Source organism: Parus major, chromosome 1 (genome assembly GCF_001522545.3).
Source record: "Parus major isolate Abel chromosome 1, Parus_major1.1, whole genome shotgun sequence".
NCBI lineage: Eukaryota > Metazoa > Chordata > Aves > Passeriformes > Paridae > Parus > Parus major.
The window spans coordinates 73,870,568-73,896,552 of NC_031768.1; positions in this window are offsets into that span (position 1 = coordinate 73,870,568).

The window sequence follows — 25,985 nt, forward strand, 5'->3', positions numbered from 1 at the left end:
TCCAATAAAGAGGCTGTGCTCAGTCAAAGGTGCAGCCATTTGCTCTCCTTGGATGAGTAGTACCATATTTAATGGAAGCCTCAGTGTGCTGAACCACCGCATCTCTTTCCAAAAGTCCCAGGAGCATTTACAGTGGCCAGGAGGGGAACTGCAGCTTCTTGTGAAATCTGGAGTGAGAAGATGGGAAGATACTAAGTTGCTTCAGAGCTGTCATTACCAGTGTCAACACATTTTTGCCAATCAGCATGCTAGAACACAAAACCCCTTTTTACCTGTTGGCTTCTGGAGAAGAATTCCACACCTTTATGTTTGTTTGTAAAGGTTTTTATGTAAACATATTTTTCTATTTGTGACCTGATTCAATGGGGGCTTAGTTCATGTTGCTGTAGCACTGACCTTAAGTTAGTATATTAGCTTTTCAATGGGATCTAAATTCACAGGTACAGGAATATTCAATCCTGCTCCTAGTCCAGAGGGAGCCCCTGCAGGAAGACAGTTGTCTACATTCCTCTGCAGGGGTATTTGCTAAGTTATTCAGGTTTATGTGAAGATGGTGGAGAAAAAGAGCAGTTTCATGTGTAAGAAGATGAGTGGAAACCTTAACATTTGTCATCAGATCTGAATTTGTTAGCCAGTTACTTCTGAAGTTTTAGGGATAGAGTCCTTTCTACAGGTTTCTTATAAACTTAACAAATATTTCCCCCAAGAGTTTATACCCATGAGTGTGAAACACTTAAGTTTATTTTGCAAGATATGAGACAAGTTTGTCTAATGGAGATAAAAATCTTGATGTTGCTACTGCTTGCATAATCATTCAGTGAAGATTTTTGAAATATCTTTATTTTGCTGCTTTATAACTGTTAGTTCTCAGAAGGACTTTTTCTATATTCCCCTACATATAACAATCAACTTCTGACCAGAACAAATAAGTTAAGTTCAAACTACAGTCAAAATTCTCACTTTCTATTTAAATTCCCAAACTTCACTGATGAACCTCTTTTCAATCTATGTTTTTTAAGGAAAAAAAAAAAAAAAGGAAATCAGTGTCATGTATGTTTGTGGAGTTTCTGCTAAAAATGGAATAGTGCTATACTTGGTCATATAGTCACAAAGAGGAACTATAACATCTGCCTCTGAATCTTGAAATATCTGAACAAGCAACAGCTACTCTCTATTGCCCTACTATTGAATGAGATGAAATGCAAAAAGAACTGGAAATTTGAACATGGTCTTTGCCATTATACTTCCCACTCTCTCTAAAACAATTGTGATTCTAGTGTTCTTGCTTATTTTCTTAGGTTAGCAGCACAGATTTTCTTCCACAAAGAAGGAGAAAAATCAGTGATTTTGCTTCTAAGATTCATTCTTTTTCTAAAATAACTAGATTTTTTTCTGGTTCAGTGCCTGAAACAGGGCTGCAGTTTAATCCAAAATGTCATTGTCTGCTCCTATGTTTTGTGGATATTTTAAATTTTATTCCTGAATTTACTTCTATTATATGTCTTACTTGACATATCTGCTGTGCATAGACTAACAAAAAATACAGGATACCCTGCATGGGTTCACCAGACAAAATCTTGGACTGGAGAATCTGTATGGATTCACAAGAGAAAATCTTGCATAGAATCCTCTAGGGAATATTGCCAAATTCAAAAGAAGACTAAAAGAAGACTCACAGAAATGAAATAATTTCTTCTTTTGTCATGGATCAATAATGAAGCATAAATGGATAAAAGCATTAGCTAGAAATGTAGAATTGTCTCATTTTGCATTTTTTCCATCATTTAGCAACTACAGATAACCCATTCTTGTGAGATTTAGTGCATGTTTCTAACAATTAATTGAACATTTGGTTGCTTTTTTTTGAAAACATAAAGAGAGGGCCCAGTCATATAGGAAAAAAATTGTTCCTGATTTGTGCTGGCTTTGGCTAGGGTAGAGTTAATTTTCCTCATAGTAGCTGATATGGGACTGTGTTTTGGATTTATGCTGGAAACCATATAGGAAAGTCAGGAATGTCTTAGTTACACAGAGCCTTTCCAGCCTCTCAGCCCACCCCACCAGTGGGTGAGCTGTGGGTGCACAAGGAGTTGGGAGGGGACACAGCTGGGAGAAGTGACCCCAAGTGACCAGTGGGACATTCCAGACCATATGGTGTCATGTTTAGAATACAAAACTGAGTGAAGGAAAGAAAGTTTGCAGTGATAATGTTTGTCTTCCCAAGGCATCATTACACATGATGGAGCCAAGCTTTCATGGGAATGGCTGAACACCTGCCTGACCATTGGGAGGGATTAATGAAATTAATTCCTTGTTCTGCTTTGCTTACGTGCACAGCTTTTGCTTTAGCTATTAAACTGTCTTTATCTCAACCCATAATTTCTCTCAGTTTTACCCTTCTGATTCTCTCTCTGATGCCATTGCAGTTGGAGTGGGGCAGGAAATGATCAAAGAGCTGTGTGGGCTATTTGTCAGACAGGAATAAACCCTGACATAAACTATAAAGTAACATAAAGAAAGCTGTGACCTACAAAGTCTTACATGCACCATACACCTGCAGTCCAATGACTTCCATATAATTCTTCTCATTAGAAATGGTGCAACTCAGGTAGAAGGTGTTGCTAAAGGTATTAATATATCTTAAATGTATAAAGATACCTGGAATATGTTTGATTTTTCCTATAACCAGTAAGTACTCTTTACTCTCTTTTCATAGATTCATTGTTTAAACAGTTTTGATCCTGAAAACTTCAGCACTGTTGTGTCACAAGAGATAGTGTGTAAATCTTCTGACATATTTTAAAATGCAGGTTTTATGAACTACATACAGCATTTTAGAGCACTTGTCTGAATTCACCACAGAAAACCTTATATACAGTATGAATCTGTATATCCACAGTCCTACCACATCCAAAAGAACTGTCAATAGTAAATTTGACAACAGTCAATATATGGGCTTGGTGTCACAATTAAAATTAATAAAATGAACCTGGCACATACTTTTACTCCTTTGAACTACAGAGTTAAAAAAAAAAAAATCATTCTCCTACAGCAGTAAAAGGTTTTTACATGACATTAAGAGGGGTTTCTCTTGGTGAATATCTGTCTGCATTCAGCAACAGTAATACTAACTGAAGAATGCAAGGAAAGAGATGAAAGAAAGAATAGGTAAAATGTTATTTTCATTGATACTGATTTTTATCTTGACATTACATTTGCCAATTATTATGGGTTTTGTGCAGCTGGAGATGGTAACTGGAAAGTGCTATTAGATTTTCTGCAGATAAATTACAAATATAATTTTCTTAACCTAAATATTTCCCCCTTTCCACTAGGTCTTGGCCATCCTATGCCACCGTTAGACATTAGTGAAATCAAGGAAAATTACGAAGAATGATATAATTTAGCATAGTTTAAGTATGGTAATTTAATACAAGATGCCTTATTTTTTTTAAGAGAGGAGTAAATCCTTGTGAATAGCAGACTTTGTAATGGTATTGCCTTATTGAGTTAACTGCTTAAATATTTTTTAATATTTCTTGAGAAAATATTTTGATCTTCATACATATCACATTGCATGTATGAAAACTGTTTATGGACTTCCACACACAGGAATTTATTTAAAAGAAAAATAAAAAATATTAGCCCTTTCATATTCAAAAAAGTTTTATTCTTGTCTTTTATTAAATGAGTCATACCAGAATTTGAGCAGAACAAGCTGTAGTCTCACCTTCATGTCCCCTTTAAGTAGTGAGTGTTTGGAAATTCAATACCAATTATGCTCTCCAGTATCTTTCCTCATATCAGTTTCTTTAGAGTAACTGCTTTTCTATTGGTGCATCCCATCACGACCTTTCCAACTGTGTTATCAGATCCCTTTCTTCATTTGTGTCTTCTTTCTGGCAATACTCATCTGAAATAGAAAAAGCTGCCTCTTCTTTTTTCATCATTTCTTTTTGCTAAAAAAGATTTCATTTTGATAACGAGTTATTTTCCAGATCATAGTGGCTATATCAAATATATACTTTAAAGCACAGGTTTCTGAGTTCCAGTTCTTACATTAGAAGTGAGTTAAGCCCAAAAAAAAAAAAAAAAGAATAGAAAGAAAACCTTCATAGGTTCTTGCATTCTTTTAATATCAAGGCCTTAATTTTTTCTCACAATGTTTACAATATTGATGTTATTTTGTGGAATAGCATGTATTTAGTTTTTTGCTTTAACAGGTGGCAAAATAAGTTACAACAGCTTGACTGACTCAAGTGAGAAACTGTAACAAAATTTATTAACTGCAGGTGTGGTAGGGTGGGGGCTTGTTACATTATATTTAGAAGATGGAGAGAGACAAAGACAATGGTGTTTTTTTCAAATTCCTTTTTTCCAGAGCAATTAAGATGACATTTAGTTTGTGCATGCCTTATGATTCCTTCACAATTGAAGTAATAGGAAAGCTCTCCAGGGCATTATGGAAGAGCAGGAGTTATTAACAAACCCAGCCTTTGGGAACAGACTGTGGTATCTGCTGTGAAATTTGAGTTTATCTTGACCACTCTGTCCACAAGACTGGGAAGGGTTCCTGACCTCCTGTGAGGTTTTCATCTGAACTGTTAGCTTCTAAAAAGCTGTGCTTATGTCCCAATGAAAGCAGAGTTTACCAGGCTTTCTTTGCTTTTCCTCTTTAATAGAAGCAATGAATAAATCAGGCCTGTTAGTGTTGAGGAGATTTTAAAATGTTAAATTAGTAAAGGGAATTTATTTGAGCTGTTAGTTGCCAAATTGCCATTTGCAAATGCCAAAGCATTACTGCATTGACTATAATGATTGAGTCACCTTGCAAATGAGGTCTTGTCTGTTTATGATGAACAGGACAGCTTTTGGTAAAAAATATGGGGTTATTAGTTGTATAATGTTCTCTAATATAACTGAGTGGGATCATGAACACATTCCTCACAAACACAGTGGACTTTTTGGACAGAGTTGCATACACTAATGTGATAATTTCCTCATATTAATATGTCATGGACAGAGTTTCAGAACTGACTTCATGGAATCACAGAATTAACTAGGTTGGAAAAGACCTTTGAGATCATGAAGGTCCAAGATTTGACCAAAAGGACCATTGAAGACAGTTCCTGAAATCTGCTCCCGGGAGCTTTCCACATTACCAGTTTCCACCGTGCCTGGTGAAACCATTTCTGTGTGTGCTGAATGCATGGTACCCTCACAGCTCGAGCACCAGAAGAGCCTCACAGCGCTCTCACCAGTCCCTGCCTCTGTACAGCCTCACAGTGGGTCCTGACAGCAGTCAAAAATCACTGCTGTGGCTCAGCTAGAAAGCATTGTCAACCATTCCTTTCATGCTAGCATAGAGGAACAGTCACACACCTCAGCAGCCAAGGATAACCCATTAGAATTGCATCCATACATTGGACAAGGGAAATTGAAGATACTATCTAAGATAGCAACTCAGAAATGCAAACTTTTAAATCAAAATGTCTGGCTACGGTTCTGCCATAGTAAGCAATATTTTCCATGCTGTTTGTAGCTCAGGACATGGCTGGGAAGCACTACAGCAGTGAGAGCATATCCATTCAATTAATGGAAAAGCAGTTCAGAAGTTGAAAAAAAAACCCAGATAGATTTCTGGCTATCAAACAGAACAAATAATAATATTTAAAAATTCTGCTGTAATTGGCAACTGATTTCTGCCTTTGAGCCAGGAACAATACTGTCAAATTTTATCATGTACCACTGCAAACACTTCAGTGTGGAGTGTTTACTGCTGGTGTCATTTCTGACCTGTTACTCCTCCTGATCACAAATGTCACACTCTCATTTGTGGAAAAACAACAGTTTCTGTGACAACACATCAGTACAGATTTCAAGAATGACTAAGGGTTTTGGGACGAGTCAGGAGGGAAAATTACTGTTGATCAATCAAAAATCAGTTAAGAAACTTTTGCACGTATTTTCATGGATAATAAGTGTGCTAACCTTGTCTAGCTGCCACCCAGATGTTCTCCCACTACTTTTCCTCTCCACAACACAGAGAGAAGATGGAAAGGTCATTGCTTGAGATAAGGACAGGAAAATCACTCACCAGTTATCATTATGGGCAAAACCCCCTCAGCTCAGAGAAGATTATTTTAATTTATTGCCAACTAATAGCAGAGTCAGCACAGAGCGATGTGGAACGAGTGTTGTGGTCAGACCATAACACTTGTTCCTAACATTTCTTCCTTGTCCAGAATGGGGATTTTCCATGGTATTTTCCTTTGGGAATGAATTGTGGTAGTGTCACAGCTCTTCCAGAAACCTGGTTCTGTGTGGTCTTCTCTCCACAGGCTTCCCTGATGGGAAGGAACACATGCCAGTGACTTTGGGGAAAAGATTAATATATGTGTTTTCTTTGGAAAAACTATGAATATGTATGTAAAATACAGTATTTAAACAGGAGGTTTTTTTGTACTCAGTATTCACGATGTTGTGGAGGAGATACCCCCATGAGCATCCAGCCTAATAAAGAATGTCTCCTTCTTAATACTACATTGGTGCTAAAGCGTTCCGTTTTTGCTGGATTTTGGTAACAACACCTGACTGGAATAACCTGGAGTCTGAGGAGAAAGTTTTGGACTTGTTTTATCTCGAAATTTGGTCCCTTCTGAGTGTTGTTTTTTCAAGCACAAAGGCTGTTGAATGCTTACACTGAAAAACAAAAATTGTAATTTTTTTTTCCTTATAAATAGTTTATATTCTTTAATGGTCTGATGGCCTCCTTGAAGAAGTTTATTAATTAAACATAGTGCTGTTTTAGCCCATATATAAAAACTGATGGAATTAGAATAATGTAAATAATTTACCATTTTGTCAGAGAGTGTGCTGTAGTATCTTGATGGAGAAAGTGATTTTTGACTGGCAGAACTTTCAATTTATGAGCCAGAATCACTCAGAGACATGGAGAAAATAAAGAGAATTTTTTGTTTCTCAACAAGAAATTTAAATTAAATAAAAATAGAGTACAAAGCTAGGTAACAAATTATTTCATTATGAAATATACCAACTGGCAATGCAAGAAAGTGTTTCAAAATGTGCTAAATGAATTCAGCATACTACAGAATTCAGCATACTTCTGCTCAGCGCGTGCTCTTTATGAAGGTGGCTGGAACTGAGAAAAACATGGGTCCTGCCATAATATCTTTTCCCAGTTGCACCTGGAACAAAAGACAGCTAGTGCAGAAAGCACAGAAATGACCACGCCTTGACTGGAGAACATGAAGGTGAATGGTCCTTCTTTGTGATTCATGTAAGGCCTGACCCCCATTAAGGGCTTCAACTGATAGCAATATTTATCTTTTGCTTATGTCAAAATCTCAAGTAACATATTTTGTTAGCCACTTTAATAATTTTATTTGAAGAATAGAGCTGCTCTCTTAAGGCGAAATGCTAAAAGTAGTGTGATTGTTCAGCCTGGAAAAGAGAAGGCTTCATGGTGACATAACTGCAGCCTTCCAGTGCCTGAAGTGAGCCGACAATAAAAAAATTGACAGAGGCTATTTATAAGGGCTTGTAGTGACAGGACACAGGGGAATGGATATAAACTGAAAGAAAATAGGTTTACAAAGGATGTTAGGAAAATATTCTTTAATGTGAGAGTGGTGAGGCACTGGAAGTGGTTGCTTGGAGAAGTTGGGCATGCTCCATTCTTGCAAGTGGTCAAGGCCAGGTTAGATGGGACCTTGAGAGACTGAACCTGGTCTAGTGGAATATCTCCCTGCCCACAGCAGGAGGGGTTGGGACAAGATGGCCTTTCAGATCCCTTCCAACCTACTCTATTATGATTCTATGAGTCTGTGATTCTATGATAATGTCACTGTCATTTATACATTTTCCCTGAAGATGACTTCAGGGTTTAATTCCTGTATTTTCAAAGTAGGAATGAGTGGGCATAAAATTCACACATGCCAACTTCCCTAAAAGGTAAGACATTTAGCTACTTCCAAAGCCAAGTCTCAGGTTGGTTTTCAGTCCAAATCAAATGTGAAATTGTGCCAAAATTGAGGACAACATGAAACCTTCCTGCACACAGTTAATATGCATTTGTCATTTATGCTGCTGTACCAATGTTTTGCATTACTATTGAAATGAGGTGATATGACTATTGAAGGAACATTATTACATGATTGTTCTTTCACATCCTTGGAACATTGTAATAAAATGAAATATAATAAATTAAATCATACAGTATTATATAATATATTATGTAATTATATAATATTTAATATATTCTATATATTTTTATTAATATAAATAATAAATAAAATATAAATATTTCTTGGTATGCCTATAGCTAAACATAAAAAATAAAATCACAGGCAGCTTTATTTCAGACATTTTCCTTATTTTGTATACTTGTGAAAATGTAATAGTTCTTCCCCTTTGCCTTGTTGTTGGTTATCTTTTTCTCTCTTTTCTTCTTTATTTTTAAGTGTAGATTTTTTCCTAACTCTTCAAGTAATTTGGTTCAAAACAAAGAGATATCTTTATATAAAATCACACATCTATGTGGATTGATCTTCAGTGGGAATGACATCTGTAGGTACAGCAGTTTGTCTTGTTTGAGCTGTCTGGGGCAGCAGCAAGCAGCTGTCATCTGCATTCTAGACAGTAAAGGGAAAATGAGAAGAGGTGAGGATCTGGGGGCTTGATTCCAGATGAGGGAAAGGAGTGTTCCCTAATAAAGGAGGAACTTTCTGCTCCACCAACCCCATTTTCCCCCAAAGTACTCCTGGCACTGGAACTGGCTCTCAGCTTCAGCTACCTTGTTTTGTGGGATTAGTAAATTAAACAGGGCCAGAACTCAGGTCTGTAAGCACTTCCCTGGGACTGTCTGTAATGATTTATTGCTAGCATTCTCTCTGCCATGGTTTTAGGCAGACATCAGACCACCTTGGAGAAAACTCACTTAGGGTTCAGGGAGCAGTAATTGGGACAGGGATAATTCTGGAGGCACTCTGGATAAAGCCACTCTCCTTTGAATGAAAAGGTGTCTATTCTTATCACATCATGCCTTACTGCTTTTCTCCTGGGCCAGAGAATGAACTCAGCACATCTTTCCAAAGTGCAAAAGGCTCGTCTATAAATCACTAAATTTATTCTGTTTTACTTTAGACAGAGAGCTGTGGGGAGCACTCACACAATCAAACATATGTGGATCAAAGGAAAAGGTAGTGTCTAGTCTGGGAGCTGTAGTAAACAGTTAACAAGAACCTAGTTGCCCAGTTGATACCTCTCATTCCAGCAGAATGACATGATCCCAAAAAAGAACATCTATACATAGAGTAAATTCCAAGGTGTAACTTGAGGATTTTATAGCTTTTAGAAACCAATACATAAATGGAGTATTTAAAGAGAAACTTAAATAGTGTTTCCAAAGAGAAATTAAGTGGTTTATTAGTACATGAATTGTAGCTTTGATCCTCTGATCACTATAACATTAACATTAAAGAAAGAATCAAGCCATTTGCATAGTCTGTTATTCACAGATTGTCCTTAGAGATGGCCTGTCAGGCAGGCCATATACCTAACATTCTTATAAAATATTTTTTTGATAATTTATAAATTTATAATTTATAATTAAAATTAATTTTAAAATGTCACTATAGGTAGTTATGGTTATTACGGAAAGTTGTGTATAATAGGAGGGACAACACACAATTCTACATTATTACTATTATTTTTATTCCATCTGTAACCTGTTCAAGATAGTAATTTGCAAACATATCATTACGACTGACATTGCAGGGTACCCAGAAGAGTTACTTTTGAACTTGGATGTGAAACCATAATGCCTCCACTGATGCAGATGAAGCCAAACAAATCTGTATGCACTGAAGAATTCTTTCTTTTGCCCTTTATTTTTACAATGTCTCCCGTCCATGGGGGGTTTGCTCTCAGTAGCATTGTCAGGAACTGAGAAGGAAAATGAAGGATTGAATACCGTTTTCCTCATATAGCTTACTTTGTATTTTGCCTCTTTACTGCCGAGTTGGACAGTTAAGGAACCCAAGTAATGGGTGTGTCTGCAGGTATAAACATGGGGAAACAGCAAGCATATGATAAGGAACATTTCTGAATGCCAGAGAAATGAATGATGAATTCCAAATTCATACTAATAATGTCAAAGTTAGATGTGCAAAAAAATCTCATAAAGCTTTATTTTCATCAAACCTTGTCATGAGCATAATTGAAGACATTTAGCTGCCTCACATAGCGAATATTCAGTCTCCTAAAAATAATTTGTTGTACAGATAATTACCACTTGGCTGAACCATTGTTTATGGCTATTAGATAATTACCCAAGTGTACAGCTTTAGATACATAAATGTTCTGTATCTCCTGATGAAGAGGATCAGGTTAAATGCTATATATGAAAACTACAATATTCAATTCACTTACTGTATTGTGGAGTGGTAATAGTCACCAAAAGAAATGGTTGGCTTTCTGCTTTTATTAACATCTTTTTTTATGGAAGGAAAAATATATTATATTAGTAGGCTTCACTTCTTAACTTTATGAGTGACACTTTCCTTTTTTCGAGAGGTAACAGGTGATGCATAAAGTAATAAAAGATATGTCCAAGCTAATCAAAAGAACTGAAAGAAGAGCTGTCAATGAAATAAAGTACTGATTTTTCTTTGGCAGTTATGTTAGTCCCTCAGCCCTCCTTTATTGTTACTTTTGGTCTTATAAATTTTATATTTTATAAAATGCCTTACCTCCAGTTAGAAATCAGCATTGCTCAAAGGCATTTCTTTTACTCAAAGAAACTATTTCTTGGTATCAGTGTATTGTTCTCAACTAGCCCAGCCTGTTTGATGAGATTGTCATTCTTCTGTGCTACCATTTAGGTGTGATTTTTCTTTACCCTCCAACCTGGCATCTAGTGATTGACTGAATTTCAAGGGCCATTCAACTTACATGTTATTTGGTTTGGTTTTCATTCATACAAAATAGTAGATATTATTTGGTTAATCAGGTCATGTATAAGACTCGGGCACAGACATCTTTGTAATACAGATATGCCTGAGAGTTTGTATCTTCATGATTTGTGTTCCTGTACTTGAATTTCAATTTAGTAACTCCTAAGGTAAAGCATAGTTTTAATCATTTAATCATTGAGGAACAAGGAAGAGTAGTCAGCACAAATCTACAAATGCGTGGAAAGGGTAGTTGATCTGTCTGTTTAATAACTGTTGGCTTCCTTCTTTTTGTGTATCCAGACACTCACATGACCACACACCCTTCAGTGTAGGAGTGGTCTGGTCAGTCAGCCATCAGTGTCCTGTTGTGCAGATGTCACTGAGCTGCTTTATGAAGGGCTCCTTGTGTGTCCAGGTATCATTCTTACTAAAGACACCCTGTACCAAAGCTGAAGTTAAAATCACAGGGTCATAGAGGTCTACCATCTTTACAAGCCAAACTTCACCATGAATGCTTTTTGTTACATTTTTGAACAAAACTACAAACTTTGTGGAAGCTAGGAAAACTCATTAAAATGGAAATGTAAGCATTAGAACAAATTAGCATGGCTTGTCTTAGAAAAGCACGTAATTAGCTGTATTTCTCAGCTTCAGGCTAGCCATACTTTATTTACATAGCGTCACAGTGGTTTAGCTTTTTGGAAAGCTAAAGAGTTAAGAAAAAGTTGCACCATTTATTTTCTTGTCTTTTCCCTAATCAGTCAATGTTATGGTATGTTTCAAATCATTCATCATCATATTTATCTCATCTTACCACAAGAGGTGTTCTTGTTCTCATGTATAGCCAGCACTGAGGATTTTTTACAAAAACAAAATCATTTTACTAATTGGGATAACTTTGTCCAAAATAGCAAGTACTTTTGAAAGAAATTTCTGTGCTATATCTGAGAATGTATTCCACAGCAATGATCAGAAGTCAATAACATGTGTATTCCTTCCTTTTCAGATTAAAATTTTTTCTTCATCATCAAAGGTCTCATTGAACACAAGGGAAATTGTCATTTGGAAAAAGAGGGAAAGGAAAATGAGGCCTGGAATGAGCAATTTGTTTAAGGTGATAACAGTCAAGTAGAAGACATTCCTGAGAATTTGTAACTTTTTTGTAATTTTTAACTTGATTGCATGTGGAGGAAGGCAGAAGTGAATGAACAACACTTTTGCAAGAATATCTACCACCAGCAATAAAACCAGAGCTTCTGGGACTGAAATGGACACCATGACAGACAGACTAGGAAGGAAGGTCCTCATGAGAGAACCTTTGTTTCAGGAGGAATATCCTCTTCCACTTGTCATTTCTCCCCTGTTAACTCTTCTTGCCTGAAGAAAATGAGAGGAAAAGGACTAGGAAATCAAATAAAAGATAGAGGAAGGATGACAAAGTTCCCTAAATCCATAATTACCTTGCACCAATGCTTCTTGTGTGCAGGTCGGAATGACCAATCTAAAGCAAGAGTATGGAGACAATTTTTAGTGGTGGCTTAGCAGGCCTGTGACCTAGAGTGCAGTGTGTGTCGGTGTAGAAGTGATGAAGTGAACAAAATGTCTGCCTTTGCCCAAGCTAACGACAAATCTTGAATTCTTACCCACAACAGTAAACATTCTTGTTTTCAACCTGGTAAACTCAAGTCAGTATGACACTTTCTGGGGAAGGCTACTTATTTGGAGCAAGATGGCTTGGATATGACTCTCAGGATTAATTCAAACTACTGATTACAAAAATCCCAGATCTTCAGCTAACACCTCAATTTTCTTTCAGCTATAATTACCCACACATACAGAAAATTCTAATCTCTTACAACCTCAGTTTTGACAACACACTTCTTTCTTCTATTGTTTCACAACTGCTCCCTTGTCCTTTATTATTTCAGTAGAATAAGTTAAAATTAATGCAGTTGTTTTCAGCTTCCAAGTGCCTTGATCCTTCCATGTTCTATTTCAGATTTGTGATGAAAAGTTCATTCATGTTTTCTACCTATCCTGTGTTTTAACCAAAGCAAATTACTTCTTCCTGTAAGCCTTAGCCCCATGAAAAAAATTATAGAGGTCCAAGTCCTAAAGAGCTGCCTGAATGAGGATAAGGCTACACTGGCATTGAGAATTTCAGAGGAAGGTCAGACTTTCTGAATGAGATTTGAGAGGTTTATTTCAAGTCCACTTGCTTGGAAGCAAATTGAAATCTACATCTCCCAGAGAACATGGAAAGTTGCATATAATTTGGAAAAGTAGTACCACTCAGGCAATCTCTCTCCATCCTAGTGGATCCATGTCGTTTGACAGTGTAACGAGAAGAATTTTACCAAAACACTGACTTTCTTTCTACTGCTAGATGCAGCAAAATACTAAAAATAATCATATGTTCAGATATCTGTACTATCAGTTGTTCCTGGGGCTAATGTTTTGGAGGCTTTTTTCCTCATGGCTGAGACTTACCCAGATTTTGGTAAGCCATCTGTCGAATGAAAGAATATTGAGCCCTTTCCAAACTGCAGGGATAGTAATTCCAGTAGCTAATAACAAAAGATTAAATAATATGCACTGAGCTAGGCTAGCAGAGTAATTATTGCCTCTTAATAAAGCTAAAGTAGAGAATAATAGGCAACTTATTTAAAACGAAATTATATATTTTTCCACCAATGACAGCCAGTTTCTGGACAATACCACCATATACAAATCTGAGTACATTTGTCCACATTCTCTTAAACATAAATCATTGCTGACAATGACACTAACAATATAGTAGGAACATCCTCAATCTGCTTAATGGATGAAATTCAGTTTCTCCAGAGAGCCTGAATGGGGCTAGGCAAGAAATATGACCACTGCAATTTTAGATAATGAAATAACAAGGGATTCAGAATATGCTCAGAGAATGTATGCTCAAATTCCTCTTGAGTCAGACACATTACTAGTCAAACACTTCCTTTTTTATCTTTAATAATTTTCAGAATTTATATTGTGGGCATATAGCCATCAAAACAAAGCAAATTAATTGTTGTATGTTATATGTTTCTGTAAATGTTCCCTGAACCTCAAGAGTTGAGCATACATATGTCCCCAAAACACCATTTTTTTCCTTCACTGAAATTTATTTTTATTTTTAGTAGAGTTTTCCATCTAGGATTTTCATATTAGACTGTGCTGAACACTTCATATAAAATTTTTCACTCCCTTTGAAGGCAATGTTTTGAGATGACTCAATAGCAGAAGGAAGTGCAGGTCTGGGGCTGATTATGGGAAGGGCTTTTCTGAGCAGACTCATCTGCACTGACCTCTTGAGGAGGTGAGGACATGGCAGTGTAACACAAGATAGATTTTTACAGGGAGCAGGACTGTGTATCAGGCCAGGGGAATAGTCGAAGATACAGGGGCCTCTTTTAAAAACAGTGCTGATGGCATTTTAGTTAAATACTGCTATTAAATAGCACAGAGGAAAAAAATGCTTTTTTAATTCATAGGCAAAATTCCTCTCTTATCTTCATGAATATGGCATGTTGCATAACATATTTTTTTCAAATATCTTTTGTTTTTAGAAAGGAGCTGGTTTTCCTAGGTTTGGTTCTTAGGATACAATAAAAATTTCATAAGCCTTGCTTTCTTTGATTTTTTTCATTGAAATTGTTCTTTTTCCACTGAAAATCATACTTAGCAAATTGTAATCTTTTTGTGCTTTCATTTGTATCATGGAAGTTACATAAATGATCAATTTGAGACCCAAAAAGGAACTTTGAACAAAACTCAGCTGGTCGGACATATTTTCAAATATTTTCCCAATGTCATAAAAATTAGAGATTTGTAAAACATGATGTCAAAATGTAAATGATCTACTACAACAAAAACCTACCCCATTATAATGCAGAGTCATAATCTATATGGAGGTTTGGAAATTAGAAAACACCCATTCATACACTTGTGGTGAAACAGATGTGAAATCTAAATTGCAGCCACTTGCAGAAGATCACTTCCTGCATAGCTTTAGTATATTGATATGTCCCTACACAAACTCAGCTAGTTTCTTTCAAAGTTAAGCCTAGGATAGGCTTAATTCTGAGTGACATCAAATCTCTTTGTTATGTATCTTGATGACGTCAGTAGAATTATGCTAGGGTATACTTGGTAGAAGGGCCCTTAAATTTAAGTTCTGGTACATATAAGCTATTTTGGAATAGTGTATCTAGATGAGGGATTTTAAGGACATTTTCTTCTAAAAAATATTTCATTTTCAACACTGATATCAAAAACTTTCTGTGACATTCAGTCTTTTGGGCTAAACCTCTTTTATTCATGGGCTCATATATATTAAAATTCTGTATTTCTATTACAGGATTTTTTTATTTTTTTTTTTAAAGGCTATTATCCCCAAAAACATTCTTGGTGAGAAAATGGCTGATATTTAATTCTGTATGGGGATACAGGAAGCAAATGGTATGGAAACTGTTTATTCCTCTTGCATAAGTACTGGCTTACCATCTCATCTTTTTAAGGACTACAGAAGTTATGTCCAACTACAATCACTACCTTTTGTAATAATGTTGAATACCCTTACTGAAATACACTGAAATGTGTGATCTTTTCCAGAACAGCTGTTATTAAACACTGCTGAAACGCTAGGATTTGGTTTCCAGAAGTATTCACTTTCTATTTAAAGTTTCTGTCTTTTGATACCTATAGTTTTGTAATTTCATGCTTCTCTTTTATTGATTCCCAGTCCAAATCAATGCCATTTGTTTTGAATTATTGCAGAGCTTATATAATTCTTTTCCATGCCAGCATGTTATACATTTAAAAGAATGGGTTTATTTCCCTGTTTTCTTTTTTTTTTCTTTTTTTTACTCTTTTTTTATTTTTTTTTTAATTTTTGAAAACCACATGAATCAGACTATTTTAGTCCTTATATGAAAAAAGCTCAGTTCCCTTGATAATTTTGACAGTTCTCTCAGTCCCAATTTTTTTCTTCCTGAAGAGAATGACTAAAATTTCACATGATATTCCTAAGAATGTACTACCACTGTGACGTGACTATTTTCGTATCTCAGATACAAATGTCCCAACTGATGCATCCTGCAATCTTTTTTTTCAGTAACAAATGGGTGTTTTGGTCTTGTGATTGTTAATGTACCTTTTTTTCCCTCCGCAAATTCCAGAACTGAATTCTCAATTTATAGCCCAAAGTTTTGGGTATGCATGTACATAATGAATGTTCCTTGAGCTGATATATTTTGTTCTAGTTACATGATTCCTACACTTGAAGGTGTCTAATTTTTTCTCCTCAAGTGTATTACTATTATTTGTCTCAGTGTACAGGTTAGAAAAACTGACACATGCTCTTGGCACTTTGCATATTTGCATAAGAACAAAAATGTCTCATTGAAACATACACAGCAAAATTCTTGAGAATCCCTTAAGAAAACCTGCACTGAATACCAGGAATAATATTGAAAACAATTAGCTGTGAAGTGTTCTCTGTGCTCATTTTTCTTATAAACTGTTTAACATATTGTGGTTTATTTTTTTAAATTGACATAGGGAGTAACGTAGTAAATGTAACATAGGAATAAATGTTAATATTCCTACTGGGAATGTAAAGCTCACATTTCCTGCTTAGGATTTGATATGAGCAAAACACATATGCCTAGTTCTGTTAGAAGCAGTTCTTGCTGAGATTTTTGATATGCTGAAGAAAGAAAGTATTGATATTTTTTGGGACTGGAACTGTCTCTCTCGTTCATGACTGCAATGGTGAGTACTGACTGGGGCTTCTCACAGAGGAGCCAAATGCCGACTTATTAGGTTAGAAATGGGTACATCCTTGTTGCTGTTCAGTGGGTTTCTGGGCTGTAGAAGAGATACCCAAGGTATTAGAAACAGAAGAAAACTGCAAGTAAAGTTGTCTCTAAAACAGCTGAGAGGTGAGACCAGATGTACCACTAACAACACTTCACTGAGTGAGGAGGCACCTCTTTTCTTCCTGTCCTGTAAAATCACCCAAGAGGAGACAAGTAGAACCTGAGCAGGCATGTCAGGTTGGGATGGTCATAAACTGACAGTAGGGAAGACAAAAGGAAGAATGAGTATGTTTCTGCTAAATAATTCCCAGATTTTAATCCCATCTGTCACTTGCAATTTTTTGTGTGTCTAAGACAACAACAGAGGATGATGCATCATCACTGATCAAATCTTTATATCACCTATTGAAAAATACAAATCCACTCTGGCTTGGGAGATTTTGAAGAATCAAAGCCAAAGGGAAGATGAGAATCACATCAAGACTCACAAATAAAGTTTTGCATTCCTCAAAATTTGCACACTAAAATATATATCTAAATGAGCAGTCCAGGCTCTTCAGAGTTCATTTGAAATATTTAAATCCCAGAAGCCATAGATTTATTCAGTTTCTTCACCCCAACTAAAACTTATTTACAACAGATTTATTGGGAATTAAGAACTTTAGAAAAACATAAGAGACTGAGTTTTGGAACTGGATTTTATATTCTTTTTTTGTTCACTCCTTTCCTTCACTCCTCATTTGACCATCAAGGGTCACAAGTGACCAGCAAAGCTTCTCATACTTACCATATCTGCCACATTTCTCCCCTGTTTTGTGCAGATCAAATTCACATGCAGTGACTGTGTGGTTTCTCAGCGGGTTTTATTTTCTGTCCCAGCATTCTACTTTTTATTTTTTAGATATTCTCCTAGTTTGGCAACATGGTGTAGTGCTCCAAGTAAGACTTCACAAGAAGTAAAAAGAGAACAGGTTGGCTGCCTGTTTACGGTTTTCATTTTGTTTACACAGATTATATCAAAAAAGTAAGGGAGAAATAGTATTTGCTTTTATGAACCATACCCTTTCTTGTTAACCATTATTTTTTGTCTTTGTAACTTTTCTGGTTTCATGACTTCAAGTCTATTTCCAAAGCTGACTTTTTATTCTCATTCTGATCTCAATCTAAAGAGTTCACTAGCCCTTTTTTATACCCACATGGTATCAGCTGCAAACAGCATAAATTAAACCTTTATACCATTTTCTGTTACTATAAAAAATATAAAATATAACTGAGCTCCAAAGAGTACCCCTAGAGCTTTGAAGTTGGTGATAAGTATGTGTTATCTGTGATTTTTCCTGGCCAATTGCACATCTATCTGATGAAGATTTCATCTTCACCTCACTTTCTCAGTATGCTTCTGAGAATCATATAATCACAGAATATCATTTGAGACAGTGCCAAGAATTTTGTTGAAGTCAAAGTATCTTACATTTACCACCTTTTCTAAAGCTTGTTTTGCTTGATTTACTCAGGAAGAACTATAGTTTTTATCACTGTCTACCTTCTAGATACTTAAACTGATTGCCTAATGATTTGTTGCAGGGATTAAATTTAAGTGCCGTGAGCTATAATTTTCCATGTCCTCCATACTCTCCCTTTCAAGGATAAATAATATGTTTGGTATTCAGTCTTTCACAATTCTTAAACATAATTGCTAGTGATTTAACTATTACTCTGTCTAGCTCCTTTAGGGCCCTGTGGTCAATCAGGACTTCCTCACTTGGATACATCTATTTCATCTAAAACATATTTAGCCCAGGCACAGAGTTTTGCACATTTTATTTTTTTAAAAAATATATAATGATCTGGAGCTGTGTGTTCTCACAGTTTTTTGAATCTTTTATGCAACAGAAGACAGTTTAATATGCAATTATATAGAGATCACTATATCCTATATATTTAAAATTAACTTCTGGACCCCATCTCTTTCTTTGTAAACATGAAACAAAATATCTACAGGATGAATGCAGTACACTTCATAGCAAGGGTGATCCCCTAACCTGACAACACTTTAGAGTTTGTACAGTAGTATAACTTAAAAGACAATTAAACCCATTAGTCTTCAAGGTACACATAAAACTCTGAGTTATAAAGATGAGACTTTAACCACTGAAAGGCAAATCAGAACATGACCCATTACTGCAGTAGCTGGCTTGAATACATCCTTTAGATTTTTAGGGTTTTTTGGAGTTTTTTTTGTTTGTTGGTTATTTCTTTTTGTGTTTTTTTTTTCTTTTTTTTACTTTTTTTTTTTAATCCATACTCTTTCTGCCAACAAATCTCTTGCTGCTATACAGTATTTCTGCCAGGCCATAGGCAATGCTTATGAGCTGTTCTATCAAGAACAAAACTGAAACACTCAGGGTCACATTCACCATCTTTGATCTGTGCTGCTCTAGGTGGTGGCGGTGGTGCTGTCTCCATAGGATAGGAACAATTCATCCACACAGGTGTGCTGTGCTGGGACTGCAGCTCTCTCTCATGCCCACAGCTTGGCAAGGAGGATGACCTCCTTCTCTTGATCCCTCCCACACACTTTCTTTAAAGCTCATAAAAGCCTTGTATACATTTTATCCTTGGAGTCAACAGTTTAAAAGCAACCACTGGAATGACGAGGTTTATCTCTTCTTGGAGCATGAGAATAGGGCTTACTTGAAAGAGTTTGCACAGATTGCTGCCTTTCTCTTAGCAGGTGATAACTACATGACTGCATGTGAGTATTACAAATGTTTTTCATAAACTAAAGGTTTCAGCTATAGAGTAGGTGGTTTTAACAGGGTAGCACGTAGCTGCACTGAGGTATGTCACTGGCATACCTGAATGCTACAGCACCAGATGAAATTATATGAACACATATTATAGAAAAAACACGTCTCTCACACAGGTAAGAAATTCCTCCTTGATTCATATGTGACCTTCCAAAAGGCTATAACCATTTCTTGTCCAATTGAATTGACAATGGTAGAAGTGAATGTGATAAGTCAAGGTACAGTAAGCACTGTTCGTGCTGTGCAAACATTACAGATGTAGGTTAAAGCATGCCCTACAAAAATGACAAAGGCAGGGAAGATTCATATTCACATACTCAGCAAATTGAAAAGATGTGGGAAAAATACTTTTGTTATGTGGACATACAAAACACTCTGAAAACTACAACCTATTTATAAAGATGACTATAGTGAATTTAGTGCTTAAAAAAACATATTTTACCTTAAGAAATGCTGTTGCTTCTAATATATATAAATGAATGAATCTATTTTCTCAGATATTGCTGTTTTCAGTGTTGCAAAAAAACTCAAAGCAGTTCCAAATATTCAAAATATGTCTTAGGTTTCTATTGTACTGTAGGGCTAGCTACAGTTGAAGGATTTCATTAGCCGTACACACAGCACTTCCTCTATTATTTAAATCTACCTCCTTAGCTCCTTAGAAATTTCTCTGTTGCATACTGTATGTTCTGAGCCAGCTACCTGATAAACTAAAATCCCATGAGCATTTATCTGTAGATTGATATTTTGTAGGCTGGGAACATCACTATAAAATGAAAAGTAAAAATACTGTAATATAACCATTTTTTTCTACATAATTAATCTGGTGATGATTATGTTTTATTTAGATCCAAAGTAAATCTTTATCTTAAAATTTAAAAACCCTTGAAGACACTTCCAACTTCTGTGCAGCTCTAGTATGTGGCTATGTTAAAGAGCTAAGTCACCTTGAAAACAAAAGCTTAGAGAAGGCATTAGAAGAACAAGGAGTTCTGTGTATAGAATATTCCACTTGCTGTAGGATATGGTATCTCCATGTGTTGCTAAGTGACAAATCTGAGCAGAAGAAAGCTTATTCCCTATCTCCCACCTTATTTTTGCAGAAAGAATCCTGCTGTTTCTCTGCCACCGCTCTGGGGAAACTATTAGCATTAATAGGTAATAACCCTGATAACATGATAGGATATATCATGCTATTGCACAGTACCAGCCAGTGACAGTGATCTGAAAGCAAGTGGTACCATATCCCAAGCATGGATGATCAGTGTTTTGCCATTATTTAATGACTACAGAAGAAGGGGAAATCACTTTATAAGAAAACAAATTTAATATGAAAGGAGGATTTTCAGGGAAACATCTGTAAGGGGTAAGTCCACCAGTGTGCGAAGTTATTCTAAGAGTGAACCCACTTTCTTCATTTCAAAAGGAATATGGAGAAGACACCCATACATGATAGAGAAAAAAAAAAAACAAACCCAAAACTGTTTGTGCCTAATGTAATGGAAAACTTGGGAATTATTCATGCATATGAATATTTATGCAAATCTGACCCTGGTGAAACTACCAAGGTCAGCACGTGGTGATCTGCTGACTAAGTGCTAATCATTCAGCTTGAAATGTGACTTTACCAGAAAAACAATTTTGTAAAAAATCTCATGCCATTCCCTGGTTGTTTTCCTCCTGTGATCTCCGTGCCATGCTTGTTCATTTGTCAAGTTTACATTCAGGACTTTTCCAGCTAAAACATCTCCTTGTCAATCAAATTGTAGTTCTGCCTTGTCCAACATTAATGCATCTGAGGGAACAACGTTACTCAAGTCCTAATAGGGGAGTGACATTCTCTGTAGGACATTAACAACTAAATCAAAGTGTGGCACAGTGGTTGAATTTGAAGCACCACTTAAATTTCAAAACTGAGCTCTGTACTAAAAATGGGCCGTATAAGGCTGGAATAAAACAATGAGAATGATGATAAACTTCTTGGTACATACAATCTGTGGCTGTACAGAGAGGAAGAGCTCATATAAGAGGATCTGGAGAATGTAAATAAAGGAGAAGATAATATGGTGACAAAAGGAATTGGGAGAATTTTTCCTTAACAACAGCAGAAATGAAGATTTGTTTGCTTCTTTAATAGCCCTAGAAACTTCATGACATTATGAGGCACAGAAGACTTAAAAGCCCTTATTTTAGACCACTGCAACTGTGTTGGAAAAAACAATGGAGTATGGTTAAATTACTTTTTCTCTACTGTCTGATTAGAACAAGTGCACCTACAAGGTCATGGTTTAGTTGCCATTGCTGTTTCCTTGGCCCACTTTGAAATCATCTTCCAGGAAGAACTACAGAGACAAGAAAAAAGAGCTCACTTTGTTAAATATCACCTTTTCTAATGCAATAAATGCTTTTTCACCAGTCAAGGATCAGTGGATTTATGTTCATTTCAAATCTGAGGTCCTAAGAATATGCTAATTTATTCCTGATAAACCTCCTCAGTGATTCTCAGGAAGCAGGTGATGAAAATGGAATTTCTTATTCAACATGAAGTGACAAAATTGCAATGTTCTGAACTGTTTCTGTAGGCTGTAATGTCTGGAAGAACTATCAGATAATTTTAAAATGGAGCTAGAGATTTCGGATACTCCAGTTCTAGAATTTTTACCAGAAATGTTTACAGCTTATCTACTTATTAGCATCCAGAAAAGACTGTAATTATTGATTTATTAAAGCCAAAGACTAACAACCAATTTGGAATAATTTTGGACTTTAAGGATGTGCTCACCATGATAATATAACATGTTAAGCACGAGATATCTGAGCAGTCATCAACAGTAACTTCAAACACAGCTCTGCAAAAATCCAAACAGTTTTTAATATTTTTTTTTGCCATTGCCATTATGTGGACTTTAAGAAACTGGGTGTGATTAATAAGATTCTGAGCTGAACAATGAACAGAAAGAAAAGATGGTCTGCCAAGGCAGCAGGCATAGAATCAGAAGCTCTGATTCTTTAACCCAAGCAATTGCTTCTTTCTTTATCTGATTTGATTTTCAGCTACCACCTTCTCCTTTGCTGTAGTCTAGAATGATAAGGGGTGTAAGCTGAGTGTTGGAGGTAGAGTTTATACAATGAATGAAAGAAAAAGGTTTAAAATGTTTGTGTAACAACATTTCCTTTCTGTGCAGGTGCCAATACTCTCCTTGAAAGAAACACATCCTCCAGTGTGCAGTCTACAGCCTTCACCTGTTCAAAGGATGCCTTTAGGGAGCAGGAAACAACATGACATGACTAGAATGTGGGTCACACAGCCACTCTACAAGGCACAGTACATTTTATTGTTCATATTGTCCTGAAAAAAAAGATTTATAAAATTAATAGAATAACTTGAGAAAATGTGAATTTGTCTGGGTAAATTCCATAAGTAAAAGAAAAAGTAGATTTTAGATATTATACTTAAACCTGTGCTTTTGGCTGTAAAACTAATACCTACATAGTATTTGGACATAAAACATGCAGAGACTGGAAGTCAAAATGTATTTGAACTATTTGGCAAGCTAAGCTATAACACAAATCAGTGATGTGAGCAAAATATTTCTTTCCAAGAAATCATTATATTGTTATTACTTTAAAATATAGATAGTATTAAAATATAAAAAAACTTTAATGTCAGGTGGTACAGATGAATAACGTAACAGTTCTAAAAGATGAAAATAATAAAAAAGAGGAATGGAAAATATTTTTTAAGCCTCTTTGCTGTCATGAAGGTTTGCAATAGAAAAAAAATCTAAAAATTAATTGCTGGAAATAATTTTTTCTAATTATTTGTAAAAGGTTGTTTTTAAAATAATGGGGTTTTATCAAATTTTTTAAAAAAATGAAATAAGAAGTGATGGACTTTCTGTTTTGGGAGAATTGAAAAAGTTCAATAAATTATGCCTCTAGAGAGCATGATGGAAGAGAACCATATGTAGTGAGAGATCAGAAAGGTTCTTGCCTCTCTGAAGCATAAACCTAGACTCATTCTGCCAGACAATTTCCCCTGCACAAGAGAACATCGAAAAGTAAATGCTTTTTTAATGTGTAGCTCTGTTTTCAATTATACAGGAAAAGTGCATCTCCAAAGCCCATTTATCTTGAGTATGACATTGTCACCCTGTGCTGTTGGTTGCAGGGATGCAAAGAAAATATTGATTAGAAACCAATGTAAAGTTTATTTTCCTTGGTTTAGGAACTTTAGATAAATAAAGCAAAGTGCAGAGGGAGAAGAAAACTTGTATGACTATGCTCCATGAAACTGAATAAATGAAATTTTATCAAAGCAAACCTACTTATTTAATTCCTCACCTGGTTCTTAGTTAATCTGTGCAAAATCAAAACCTTTTTAAGTAAGATCAGAGTATAGATTATGGATGAGTTGGAGCTGACTCAGAAATCTCAGTAGAGCTATTTTGTCCCTGCTGGTGTGGGCTCAGAGCATTGTAACTGTCCTTAAAAATGCAAAGTAGAAAGGACATACAGACATTGTGTTTCCATTTCACTCAGGATAATGGAAGTCTTAACAATGTGATAGTGGTGTTTACTTTATATACAGGTGATCAGTGTGCTCAAGACTCTGGTTATCTAGACACTTAATGGTGGCCCAGATTGTGAACAAGTACTCCAGATATTTCAGCTAATAAAATTGCATCTCTGAGATGACAGCCCTGATGTATTTCACATGGGCACACACTATTTACACTCTATGAGTTGTTTTCAACAGATAACTGAAAATAGTAGATAGAAGTATCTACTAAGCATCAGCTTCTTAGTTACAAATGAAGTGTCTCCTCATGTTCTCCTAGGGAAACTTTAAGAGGATTTTACAAAACTGTCATCCTCCAGGGAAGATATTTCTGGCCAGAAGTAACAGTGCTCCTGTAGTCCACCAGTTCAAGAACTATTATGAATAGGGAGCAGGGAAGAAAGAAGAATAGCAAATTAAGGATATTATGGTTTAGATAACAGGATGGAGAGCAAGAAATGCAGACACTATCAGAGGGTAAAAACCTCTGTTCTAATTCTTCCTGCCATGCTCAATCATTTATGTAAAACAAAATATCCTTATTAAAAACATATTTCTAGTTCATAATATTTCACAATAAATTAGACTGGAGTACTAATGTGGGTGAAATCCTTCCAGAAAAGGACTGAATTCAATGGGAACCTCCCACATCCTACATTAATTCTCTATTTGTGAGACTGTGGAAAAAAAAGGAGATGATATTTAGTCATGGGATGTTTGTGAATCTTCTGTTTTCTTCTCTCTATCTAAAACCATCTGGCCAATTCATGTAGTTTACCCACATTACACTATTTTTCCAAGTGAAACAGGAATAAGTTTCCCAGATTTGCTAGGATAGCATTCCTAGGAAAGAATATATTTCTGAGATACTACTTTTGCCTTGGAAGACTTGTTGCTTGAAGCTGATTTTCTTAGAAAATAGAGGAGCTAATAATTACTCTGAACAGGCTGTTTTATTAAAAACAACCTATCAGACAAACAGACAAACAACAACACCCAAAACTCTCTTGCATACTTTCATTAATGTTATATTGCATACTTTCATTAATGTTATATTACAAGTCACAAGCTTTATGTGCTGGAAGCACATTTCAAAACCTCACAAGAAAATATTCTCCATCCAATCCAGCCCTTTTCCTTAATTTGGCCACTATTACAAATGAAAACAGCCAAGGAAAGACCTTACCAAGTGTACCAGTCAGCTGGTGATCTGACTGGCATACCCTCATCCCTGGTGTAACTTGACGCCTTTGTCCAGGTTCCTGCACACCTGGTCAGGGAACACACGACACACGACATCAGCTCTGACAGAAAAGCAAAAACACCAGGCAAAATAGGCTGGTGGTCACCCAGAGCACTCTTATAGGGGAAACTCTGCAAAGTTTGACACTTGTAGTAGAGTGATGACTGGTCCTTCTCCTTCCCAGCTCCTTGCAAGTCTCTACCTGCAGGTAACAACACCAGGCTCATCCTGGTACCACTGCTCAGTGTTTAGTAGTTACAGTCCCTGCAGGACCCAGAGGTCTGGGTGACATGCTGGAAGTCTCCTGGGTTCATTAGACTCTGTGAAGGCAGTGGGGTGGAAGAAAACTGAATTGCCTCAGTGGATAAGCAGTAGAGAGCATGGCCTTATTCTCTGTGGGTGTAACATTGTATACCAAATGATTGTCTCCTTGGGTCTGTCTCTGTGTAATACTATGGATGTATTCAACACAGTCATGGTTTTACCATGCTTCCAATGTAGCAGGACAGTTCATGTCTGTCCTGGGGTGACTTTATGATACTGGTATCCCCA